This window comes from Urocampus carinirostris, chromosome 6 (assembly GCF_059441175.1).
Source record: "Urocampus carinirostris isolate Australia breed hairy pipefish chromosome 6, RoL_Ucar_1.0, whole genome shotgun sequence".
Lineage (NCBI taxonomy): Eukaryota > Metazoa > Chordata > Actinopteri > Syngnathiformes > Syngnathidae > Urocampus > Urocampus carinirostris.
The window spans coordinates 10,135,545-10,147,645 of NC_142354.1; the positions used below are offsets into that span (position 1 = coordinate 10,135,545).

The following is a 12,101-nucleotide window of genomic DNA, read 5'->3' on the forward strand; positions in this document are numbered from 1 at the left end:
TATAAAGGGGCTGTAGTGTCTAGAAAATAAAAAAAAATACTATGCTAGGACACACTACATGGACAGTACTACACATAGACAGTGCACACAAGGTCATAAAGTGCATAGTGGTAGCTTCTAAACAAAAAGTTGTGCATATTAGAAATATTGTATTTTCTGGACTATAAGGAGTATAGTACATCAACTTTGGCCAGCATTCTGTTTGGCAAGGGGGCCACACAGACGTGAACAACCCCTCCATCTCTGCGTTTCATTTTCCGTCCTTATTTTTACATTAGTTTTGTCTTCAAATCAAGTTTATTTTGTAGATGATTTTAATGATTTATTCAATCAGAGAGTGGGTGTATGTGATTACATTATGCTGAACCTTCAAAAACGGTAAAAAGAAATCACTTTAACCCTAACCCTCAAAATATTTTTTGTGTTTATCTACCCTGGTCGTATCCTTCAAGAGGGGTGACCGACAGCAAGACAAACACATACAAAAACAAAGAAAATAAATGAAGGGAAAAATTAGCAAAAACACAAAAAAATTTGGACCATGGCCAACCTAAATGCCCAAACACCCAAACAAGTTAAGTACCTTGGCACCAAAGTTGGTCATGCTTTCGTCCCTCCAGATGAAATGGGACACAAAAAAGCGGCCATGTCACTCGGGTCAGGGTGACACAACACACTTTTGTCCAACAGCAGGGCCCGACAGCTTTCCCTGGTTTACTCCTGCCGCATGATACAGGTTCCCTGCCCATCCCTTAGAACGCGTCCAAACATCCCACTATCCTTTCACAATCATTCCTACCACCAACATGAGCTCTAGCTTCCACTAGATTTAGACCTCTTTCCAGCAGTGCACTCATAACACCATTCATCCACGTCAATCGCGGCCTTCCTCTTGGTCTCCTTCCTCTGTAGATCCTCTTCAACATTCTCAACATCCTCATCAATCTTCTCCATGTGTCCAAACCAACCCAGTACTCTCTTATCCACACGCTTGCTCCGTTCCACTACTATCCTAGTTCAGTCTCTCACAATTTCATTTCTCAATCTATCCAATCTTGTTTTAATTAATAGGCTCCCCGGACTAGGAGGCACACGAAATTAAAACTGAAGTAAGAGCAAAGTTTGCTTGGAGAAAAAAAAAAACGCATAAAAAAAACAACGATTTTGTTGTACATAAATATTGGGAACGTAGTCAACTTGATTCATTTATAAATGGTTATCGTTAGGGAGGACCAATCCTGCCATATGTAGACATAAACAAATATTTACCTACACGTCTGTAACATATTAGTAAACATAAACCATGAACACACTACATAAATATGTGGCATAAATGTTATTTTTTTATTTATTTATGCATGTGTCGTTAACTTTGTAATTTATGTATTTCTGTATTCATTTTGTCGTGTATTTTGTTGGATATTTTATCATTTATTTACCTGTGTATTGTGTGTGTGGTGTGTTTTGTCATTTGTCTCCGCACGATGCTATTCAAATGAGGAGGAGGCCCGGTTGCCTGAGCTTTTCATCTTTTTGTTGATCAATGATGTTGGGACCAGAACGGAAACAGGACCCACTTGCGTTGCATTTCTCACAAGTTTTATCGGAAGACAGAGAAAGGGTTGCTCCCACGATCCGGGGATTGCTGGACGTGGGAAGCAGGTTGCTCTGAACAAACCGTGGATCTTCCGTGGCGAGCGATGGCGATGTCGGGGACGGAAAAACATGTCAGTAGCCGGGACAGGAGAGCAAAAACATGGTCTGGGTCGGAAGCGAGTCTTAAGCTAGGAAAGGAGAGTAGACGTGGTCAGGATCAAAAACGGGTCGAAGCCGGAGAACAGATTGGAGTAAAAACAGGTGGGAGTCAGGGTCAAAAAGAGGCTTGCCTAGTGTTAACTGAGGTTCGCAGACGGACTAACAAAAGGCGACAGACAGGAGTAGGTTTAAATAGGGACAGAGAGCCAATCAGAGTCCGAGGCAGTTGGCGCCAAAGGAGCTGGCACAGGTGATTCACATCAGTAATCATGACAAATGATGAAAAAATCGACTAGTAATGTCTTGCTCCCCTGATCCCGGTAAATCAAACAATAGGTGAAAGCCTCAGCCAGTCTGACCTGCCCCTCTTCTGGATAATATTTTGCTGGGACGAAATACACAACCACACTCAACAAATCGGGCGACAAAACACGCAACAAAATGCATAAATATTTGTAAAAATGGTATTTGTCATATGACTGCACTGCAGGAAAGAGGTCTCAATCTAGTCAATCAAGTTATTGTATTGTTCTCAGCTCAGGGATGCTGCTGGAAATGTGAATTTCCCTTTGGGGATGAATAAAGTATCTATCTATCTATCTATCTATCTATCTATCTATCTATCTATCTATCTATCTATCTATCTATCTATCTATCTATCTATCTATCTATCTATCTCTATCTCTATCTCTATCTCTATCTCTATCTCTATCTCTATCTCTATCTCTATCTCTATCTCTATCTCTATCTCTATCTCTATCTCTATCTCTATCTCTATCTATCTATCTAGAGCTATTGTTGGTGATGGGAATGAGTGGAGTGGTGTTGTACGATGTTTGGACGCGTTTTAAGGGATGGGCAGGGCACCTGTATGATGCGGCTGGGGTAAACCAGTGAAAGCTGTCGGGCCCTGCTGTTGAACAAAAGTGTGTGTTGTGTCACCCTGACCCGAGTGACATGGCCGCTTTCTTGTGTCCCGTTTCATCTGGAGGGACGGAGCATGACCAACTTAGGTGCCGAGGTGCTGAACTTGTTTGGGTGTTTGGGCATTTGGGTTGGCCATGGTCAATATTTTTGTGTTTTTTGCTACTTTTTCCTTTTTCTTTTCTATGTTTTTGTATACGTGTTCGTCTTGCTGTTGGTCACCCATCTTGAGGGGTATGACCAAGGTAGATAGATAGATAGATAGATAGTTATGCGTTTGTATATTTATACTACTTCTACATTTATTTTAACATCTGGCAGTATTGGTCCTCCATATACTGTAATCAATTTCATTTTCAATATTTCTGGTCTATTATGCACACTGGTTACAATGCGACTTTTCTCATATCTGGCAAATTTTCAGGTTTAAAGAGTGCCTTGGAGTCCTGGGAAATATAGTCAATAAATAAAAGCTCTTGCCTGAAGCGGAGTCTTCTTTGAGTCAGAACAGCAGGAGTCTCCCAACATCAAAAAGGCTTCTTCAGCGGATAAGGAAAAAAATAAAAGAAATTTCGGCTGCAGAGAGATAAAGCGTAGCAACACGAGGGTCTTTTGTAGTCTCTGACAATAAACTGCGCTAATGACTCAAGCGCTCGTCTTTTGAACAGGTGCAGACCACATGTTTTTAGACTTTAGACCGTTCTCGACCTCAGACAGACACGGGAAACGATTATTAAGAAAATAAGCGTCTCAAAAATGCTAACAGCACTTCTTTTCTTACCACGAAACGGAGCATAGTATTTGTACCTGCTGTCTCAAATATCGCAACTCTCACCAGATGACAGGAGTCGAAACACTCAAGTACAGTATGCGTTTTTCCGCAAACTACCACGATCATTGATTTATTTATTTTTTATTGTATTTCCTCCTTTTTCTAAGTACATGTCTGCCCAGGGAGGTGAAACAATTCCCGTGTTAGAAGTCCTACACTGTTTGACTTATTGTTGGCTTTCATCAGTGTGTGAAATAAGGTCTGCCCGGACGCCCGGGGCGTGCATCTTTTACGTTGGGCGTACAACTTACACAACGTCTCTGGTGCCCGACAACTTTTTCAAGAAAGAAAAAATCTTCTTTTTTTTTTTGGTTTGTTTGTTTTTTTGTTTTCCCAAATCAAACGTTTGCTTTATTCAGATTTCAAAATCTTCATTCGGTTTGGAAATTTCGGTTCATTTGGCAATTTGCATACTCGGCAACCAATCAGAAGCCAGCATCAAATAACTTCGTGCTTTAGAACTTTTCCAAGCCTTATAAGGTCGTGCATTTGCATATCATTTTCCAAAGAAGACGCACAGAGAACACAAGAAAAATGGATACGTGGTTAGGAATCAAGCCAAAACCTCAGCCCCAGAAGAAAGATTCAAAAGAAGCAAACAAAATTTATGACGCTGCAAAACGTAAATATACATTAAAAGCACCGTGGAAAGAGGAGTTCACGTGGCTTGTACCAGATGACGCAACGCAAACAATGCATGAATGAAGATGAGTACAGGTACAGACTGATGGCAGATGGAAAACAGCGATGTCGTATCCATGCAATGAATGTTTTAGGTTTTATATATATATATATATATATGTATATATATGTGTGTATATATATGTGTGTATATATATGTGTGTATATATATGTGTGTATATATATGTGTGTATATATATGTGTGTATATATATGTGTGTGTATATATATAGATATGTGTATATATAGATATATATACATATATATATATATATATATATATAGGGCAGCACGGCGGCGCAGTGGTTAGCGCTTGTGCGGCACAGTTCATGTCATGGGAACCTGTCGTGGGTTCAAATCCAGCTCCAGACTTTCTGTGCGGAGTTTGTATGTTCTCCCCGTGCTTGCGTGGGTTTCCTCCGGGCACTCCGGTTTCCTCCCACATTCCAAAGACATGCATTTCAGGTGAATTGGCCGGTCCAAATTGTCCCTAGGTGTGAATGAGCGAATGAGTTGTCTGTCCCTGTGTGCCCTGCGATTGGCTGGCAACCAGTTCAGGGTGTCTCCTGCCCACTGCCCGATGATTGCTGGGATGGGCTCCAGCCCCCCGCGACCCTACTGAGGATAAGCGGTACGGCTAATGAGATGAGATGAGATATATATATATATATATATATATATATATATATATATATATGTATATATATATATATGTGTGTATATATTATTGGCGGCAGTAGCTCAGGAGGTAGAGCTCTCGTCTTGGGATCAAGGGATCACAGTTCGAATCCCCGCTCCTCCGTGTTACATGTCGAAGTGTCCTTGGGTTAGACACTGAACCTCTAATGCCCCCCAATAAGCATGATATAAGTAGATTTATAATAAACTAAATTTTAAAGAGTTGTTCTATTATATATTCTGATTATCAATCCTTAATACTTGGCAACAACGTTATTTTGTTTCAAGTTGTGAAAAATGGGGCAGACAACTTTATGGCTGGGCAGGCAACTTTTCAGAGTTGTCAGCCCTGGTGGCCGCTAACTTTTTTGCGCGTGTTTCAGACACTGCTTTTATCCAATATGTTATCCTCTATATTTAAATTGTCTGACGTAGTAGGCAATCACAAACGCACCACCGGTCCCTCTGCGATCATCAATAGTCTATGCAATTATTAAAAAATAAAAAAACTTTATCTTTTTTCCGGAGCATTTGAGTGAAGATGCCAGAAAATATCTGTGAGCAAATTAAACTCACATATAACATGTTTTCATTTAAATTGTCTCATTACTTTATCGTGTTTTGAATTAGCTGTAAATTTATTTTTAAAATGAAAGCACGAAACCAATAGGTAACAAAACAATGTTGTACTCCTTGGTGATGTCATACCAGCTAATGCTGGGTAGCAGTAAGCACATAGCATGCTAAAGTCTCTACAGACCTTAAATATAAGTTGATTTTTATTTTTTTTTAAATATTATTAAATGTAAAATTATATATTCCTTCATCGCATATGGTTGTTGAATACTGAATATGATTCCTCCCAACACTTAATGTCTTTTCCACATTGGATTTTGGGTTAAATATGGTCTATTCGAGTCCAAAAATAGACGTCTAGAATTTGTGTTTAGTTCATACAACGTGGATCAAATTAGACAAATAGTCATTGTTTATTTTTTTTCTCATTTCACTAAAAAAAAAAAAGACGTGTTTTGATGGAACCTTGCCATCCTTTTAACATATATTTAATGACTTTTCAACTGTTTTTTATCCTGTTAACTAAAGTCTGAATTTAGGACTATCTGTGATAGAATCAATCTGAGTTAAGATAATCATTAGCAAGAGACAAGCATAATTCGGTTGCTAAGAAGTTGACGAAGCAAGTTTTGGTCCTATGCACGTCTTTTAAAAGATTTGAAAGTTAAAATTGAAAAAAACTTTCTAGATGTTAAAAAGACAATAATTGTTGGGGCGATATTTGACAAGACCAACACAATATCTGCACCAAATTTGTTTTTCATTAAATGGTTTAAACAACCCAATTCCAGATGTCGATTTTTACACTAGAACACGTCTAATACAGAACAGATGACGCCCAACATCCAATGTCCGGTGTTGGGTGTTGTTGAAATTTAAACTACCAACATGTCCCATTTTACAAAATTGTTCGAATTAGTTATCCGACTCCATTAACCAACCACGACGTACATTCATTCAACAATTATGCGCTTGTTTTGAGAGAGAAAATGACCAAGAGCCGGCAATTCCACACAGTCAGATTTTTATTTCATTTAACAGCAGATTCAAGTGTATCAAACAGGAGACGGCCCCCATCCGAGTTGCCCGGGATCATTTATACATCTCAACAAAGCAAAGACATCCTACTATTCCCCTAATGGCTATGCAGCTAACATTAGCTTTCTCTTATTGGTTGTCTTCTCCCCGAATGATGGCGTGTCGGTTCTTCCCATGGGTGTGCCAAGGGCTCCACAATCTCACAAACCGCACACCCAGGCGTTCTGTTATTCGAAGTACGTCTCGTCCTGTAAATAACATCTGCCAATTATGCGTTCCACACAGCCTGCCATGACCTTTTATTGTATATTGAATTAAAGCACAGTCAGAAAATATCTTTATTACATTAAACTGAAGACATGTAACTTGTAGTCAATCGTATAAAATCCTTTATGGTCAAATGTAAAAAATCCTTTAGTGTGACCATAGAAAACAAATGCTACAGTATTTATCCAAACATTCTTTTAATCTCATTCTTTCTCTTTAATGCATATTTATCCTGGAGTGCCATGTCTAATCCTGTGAAGAATGTTTGCTATGTTATCATCAACGACAATAAAGACAATTCTAATTAATGTTTAGCAATGTCACAGTACCTCCCTGGATCCTGTTTTGGTCCGGAATCAGGGCTGCCGTATCCATTTTTACTCCGAGCCGTGATTGTATCGTTGTCAGCATCGGACTACTTTTGTGTTTTCAGAATTTTCACAAAGCGAAGACAACGCAAGCACGTGAAAAGTGTCGTCTTTTTTTTCACTCTCGCCAATCCCGCATGAATAATTCAGATCCGCCTTTCGGAACGCAAAAAGACTGCACTGCTTTTCGTCTCTTCTGTCCCATTTTCCCATCTGCTCTCTCAGCCGTCTGTCCGGAATCTCTCGCACTTCCTGTATTCAAAAGACTCGATTTTTGTTTTTGTTTCCTTATTTCATTCTTGACTCGTCCACTCCCTTACTTTTTTTGTTGTTGCAAGCTTCTTGGGGAAAGGGTCGTGGGTTTGGAGCTAAGGGGAAAGGGTGTGACCAGCCACAGTAGAACACCCTATTGTCTTGTCTCTGATACAGGACGCACACATGTTGTGGAAAATTGGTAGTCCTGCTCGGTCTCCTCGAGATTATCTGGTTCGTGGGTCAAGAGTCACGGCGTGGGCCACCTCGCAATGGCGTCAAAGGCTCCGATAATCGGAAAGGCTTCCTGAGACCGATTATCAGCAACACCACACCCAAACTTCAAGATTCTTTATTCTTCGTCAGTTTACAGTGCATTCTATCATGAAGGAAGAGTTTAACACTGTATCCTCGCAGGCGTGTTGGCTAATTAGCACGTCTGTCACATGGTAAAGTATTGTGGAGATGTAGTTTTGCCCCCTGACCTGCGGGTGTACTTTGGGCATTGAAATTTAGGCTAACTGGTCTGGTCAGTTTAAAACTTGATTTCTTCCAATAAAGTAGACATCTAAAACTGGACCGTGTTGAGAAGGTCTAATATGGACCATGATTAGGCAAAATATAGTTGCTGTTATTTCTAAATCCTCTATCGTGGTAGAGAAAAGGTATGATTAGCCCTTACAGTTGGGTCAAAGTTGAGTCTAAAAATATAGTTACATGAAATTGTGAAAATCATCTCTTAAGATTGAAAACCATTTTGAGTAGCCAATGAACTGCTTTTCAAATTTACTAACATTTTCACACCTTTTAAAAGACTGATTTTTACTCCTTAAAAAAAGACTTCTCAACCAAATACTGCAATGTATTAACATTAGCTAATGGAACTAAAAAAAAGGGACTTTCTATGTTGAATTTTAAATATTTTCTCATTTTAAATAATTTTATTTCCTCCCCCCAACAAACAAACTCCTAAAAGCTAGTTCTCATGTGTTTGCTCACGTGTTGATGCTAATGAAGCTAAACAAATGACTTGCCATGTTTTCTGTTGGTAATGGTTGATTGGTTTACCTTGGTCACATGACACCGGTAACCAAGAAGAGCTAGCAAGAAAGCTTCCTCGTTTTCAGTCAATCTAAATGGACCCACGATGTTCAAAACCTGCGAAGTAGAACACTTTATTAATTTGTTTTGTACATACTTTATTATACATTGAAACCAACAAACAAATCCTATTTACAGGCTCTAGCTGTCATGATTACCGATGTGTGCCCGCTCACTTGGCGCCAACCACTGCGGGCTCTGATTGGCTCCCCGTCCCTATTTAAACCCAGTCCTGTCACTCTCCTGTTGTCAGTCCGTCTGGAAACCTCTGTCGATACAAGGCAAGCCTTTTTGACCCTGATTTCCGCCTGTCCCGTTTTTGCACCCGTTGTTCCACCTACTCGTTCCTGATCTCCGTGTTTGTCTCCGGCTAAGACCTGTTTCGATCCCGACCACGTCTGCTCTCCCGTCCCAGCTTATGACCCGTTTTTAATCCTGACTACGTTTGCTCTCCCGTCCCAGCTTACAACCCATTTCTGACCACGTTTTTGCTCTCCTGTCCCGGCTATCGACCTGTCTTCCGTCCCTGACACCGTCATCGCCCGCTAGATCCACTTCCGTATCCGGATCACGATCCGATTGCGAGAGCGACTTGCTTCCCGCGTCCAGCGGGCATCGGATCGCGGCCGCTGTCCTTCCTCTTTCTATTCAATAAACTTGTGAGAAACGTTACGCAATAGGGTCTACCCTTTGTGCAGGTTGTGACACAAGTATTTGTTTAACAGAAAAAGTAAAGCTAATGTTGCTGCTGTTTTGCACTACTGATCAAGGACTGTATCACTTCAGATGATATTTTGTCCCCATCATTTGGACGTTATTGGGAAATAAAAATGTGGTGTAAAAATCCCATCAAATATGTATTCCTTGTCGGTGGAAGAAAGCATCTTCATCTCCTTTTCGGTGATTTTGTTGGTCCAGACCGTTTTGTTGACTCGACGGCTTTTAAAGAAACTCTAAATTGAAGGAGATTTGCAGTTTTTTCAAGCTGTTTTACGTACGTGTACATCGTTATTGTCGCATGGGCAGACACAGGCAGAAAAGGGACGGGGTGACTTTAGCCAATCAGAATACAGAACACAATGCGCAATCAAAATTCCTAAAGTACTGAGACTGAATAAAATTACCAGAATTAGCCTAGTGTATCACCAAGGGCGAACGTTTTCAGTAAACTGCAACCGATCCATGTCGTATCCCGGGAGTTCTACTGTCCCGTTTTTCTTATGTTACGAATATTTGTGTGTGGCGGCTCCTTGACATTCGACCTAGTGTGTCGCTCATGCGGGTGTTATGTGGGAATGCTTGTTATGCACGCAGAGGCAAAACAATAGCGTATATGTGTCACCGTTTTCTCCACGAAAAGTCCTTCTCGGAATCACCCGAGGTGAGCGTTAGTCACCCTCCAAGCCTTAAATAGCAGGAGGAACGCTAGCCTCTACACCCTCATTAGCATCGCAGGGTTTTCTAAGCGGGGGGGAATTCAAAGCTCGCTCGAGGCTAATTCAAGTGTTTTTTTTTGTGTTGTGGAAACATGAGGAATGCATAATAAGCGGAGAGGGCAATGAGCTCATATTTGACCTCGGGTTGCACTGAGACTAAACTGCCAAAATAAAAATGAGTGGAGATAAAATGCACATAATTCAAAAATTAAATTTAAAAAAAATAGAAATGGAAATAAAATCTTATACATGTGAATAACCTAAAGTAACACTATTCATAATGTATAAATATATGTGGGAATAAAAAAGGAAAAAATGCATAAATGCACATTTAAACAATAGAAAATGAAATAAAAATTCCTAAAGTATACATGCGATTGAAAAATTATTTATACAAAATGAAATCACAATTCATATTGTATACATATATGTGGAAATGCATAGGGGTTGGAATTGGGGGGTTTGGTCACCTAATGACTCCCAACACCTCAGTTGGGTTGAGTGAGGGGGCTGGGAATCCCCTCCTCTGAATCAATCTACCAAAAAGAGTCAGAAATGACTCTAGCCACCTCCCACTAGGGGGATATGGCTGTGGTGTCTATATATATATATATATATATATATATATATATATATAAATAAAATTGTAATCTGCTGCCACCTACTATATATATATATATATATATATATATATAGAGAGAGAGAGAGAGAGAGAGAGAGAGAGAGAGAGTTATGCATTTATTTTGTAATTCTTTATTTTTGTCGAGATGAAAAGAAACGATGTACAGCCGAAAAACTTCAAAAGGAAATTAAACTCTGATTACTGCGCTTGACCGAAAAATTTTCATCTCGGGTGACTTAAGGCTCTGTGTACTGTCCGTGAACTCTGTTTCAGTAGTTCGATGCTGTCAATGTGGGATGTGCTGTGAAAATTCTTCAAGATAAAGAGGAGAATCCCAGCCTTTGTTTAATATTTTTCCCTCTTTGCTCTCTCTCTCTCTCCGTTGCAGTGGTTGTTTTGTGCTGAGGTGCTGAGTTGTAGCTTGGCCCACTTTTTGGTCGATGCACCAAGGAGTGCCGGCTTGGCACAGAATCTTTGATCGAGATGCTGAATGCGAATTTTTTTCTTTTAGTCGTTAACTGCATCTACTCCTAGAGTCTGTCATCATACGCCACTCCATGTACTCTGGGGATGACAGGAGATAGGGTGGAGCTCATTTTTGTACGCACTTTTTTCGCTTGCATGCAAAGTCTTACTTACTTTGTAGAGTAAGTTAGAGTGTTTTTCAACCAGTGTGCCGGGGCACACTAGCGTGCCGTGACACCTAGTCTAGTGTGCCGCTGGAATTTGCCCATTTTTCTTTCAAAAAAAAATCAGGCCATTATTCAGTATTTTTGCTATCTTCAGACGTGGAACTGTAATAGTCATCCATATCAGTAGGTTGCAGTAGATTTTGATATACTTTTTATATACTAGTTATCTGGTCATGAGGACGTCTATACCCATCTAGTTAGTACATTTAATAACTTAATTTGTTTAACAAAGCGGTTTAAGGTTGCACTGTAAAAAATAAAGCACGTCATTCTAAGTATTATTTTCTTATTTTTATATATTAATTACCTACTTATGAGGTAATACAGTGACATTTTTGACAACTTCATTTTCAAACTTTTTCGACGGAGGGTGTGCTTTGGAACTTTTTTATAAATAAAAGTGTACCTTGGTTCAAAAAGGGGTGAAAAACACTGAGTTAGTGTTTTTCAACCAGTGTGTCACAGATTACCCAATGGCATCTTTGGGAAAAATTGCCATCGTTTTTTATCTTTGCTGTCTTACATTGATCAGCAGAGTAATCATTACATTCATGAATATCAGTAGGTGGCAGCAGATTACAATTGTATTTCTTTTTATATTCTAATCTGCCGATGATGTAGTACATTATATTCATCCATCCATCAATCATCTGCACCGCTATCCTCAGTAGGATCGCGGGGGTCCAGGAGCCCATCTCAGCTGTCTTCGGGCAGTGGGCAGGGGATACCCTGAACTAGTTGCCAGCCAGTCACTCGCTTATTCACACCTAGGGAGATTTCGGTTAGGCCAATTAACCTGACGTGCATATTTTTGGAATGTGGGAGGAAACCAGAGTGCTCGGAGGAACCCAACGCAAGCATGGGGAGAACATGCAAACTT

The 12,101-nt window shown here is 39.9% G+C and overlaps 1 protein-coding gene and 1 long non-coding RNA gene across 2 annotated transcripts in view; one reads left to right on the plus strand and one right to left on the minus strand.

Annotated features, from left to right (window-relative positions):
- Positions 1 to 12,101, plus strand: part of srgap2 (SLIT-ROBO Rho GTPase activating protein 2) — a 109,730-nt gene that overhangs the window by 27,532 nt on the left and 70,097 nt on the right. The window lies entirely within an intron of this gene.
- LOC148363766 (uncharacterized) lies at positions 6,453 to 7,705 on the minus strand. Its single transcript, XR_015850618.1, has 2 exons — positions 7,080 to 7,705; positions 6,453 to 6,731 (listed from the first exon to the last, which is right to left on the minus strand). It is a non-coding gene; the product is annotated as an uncharacterized LOC148363766 (long non-coding RNA).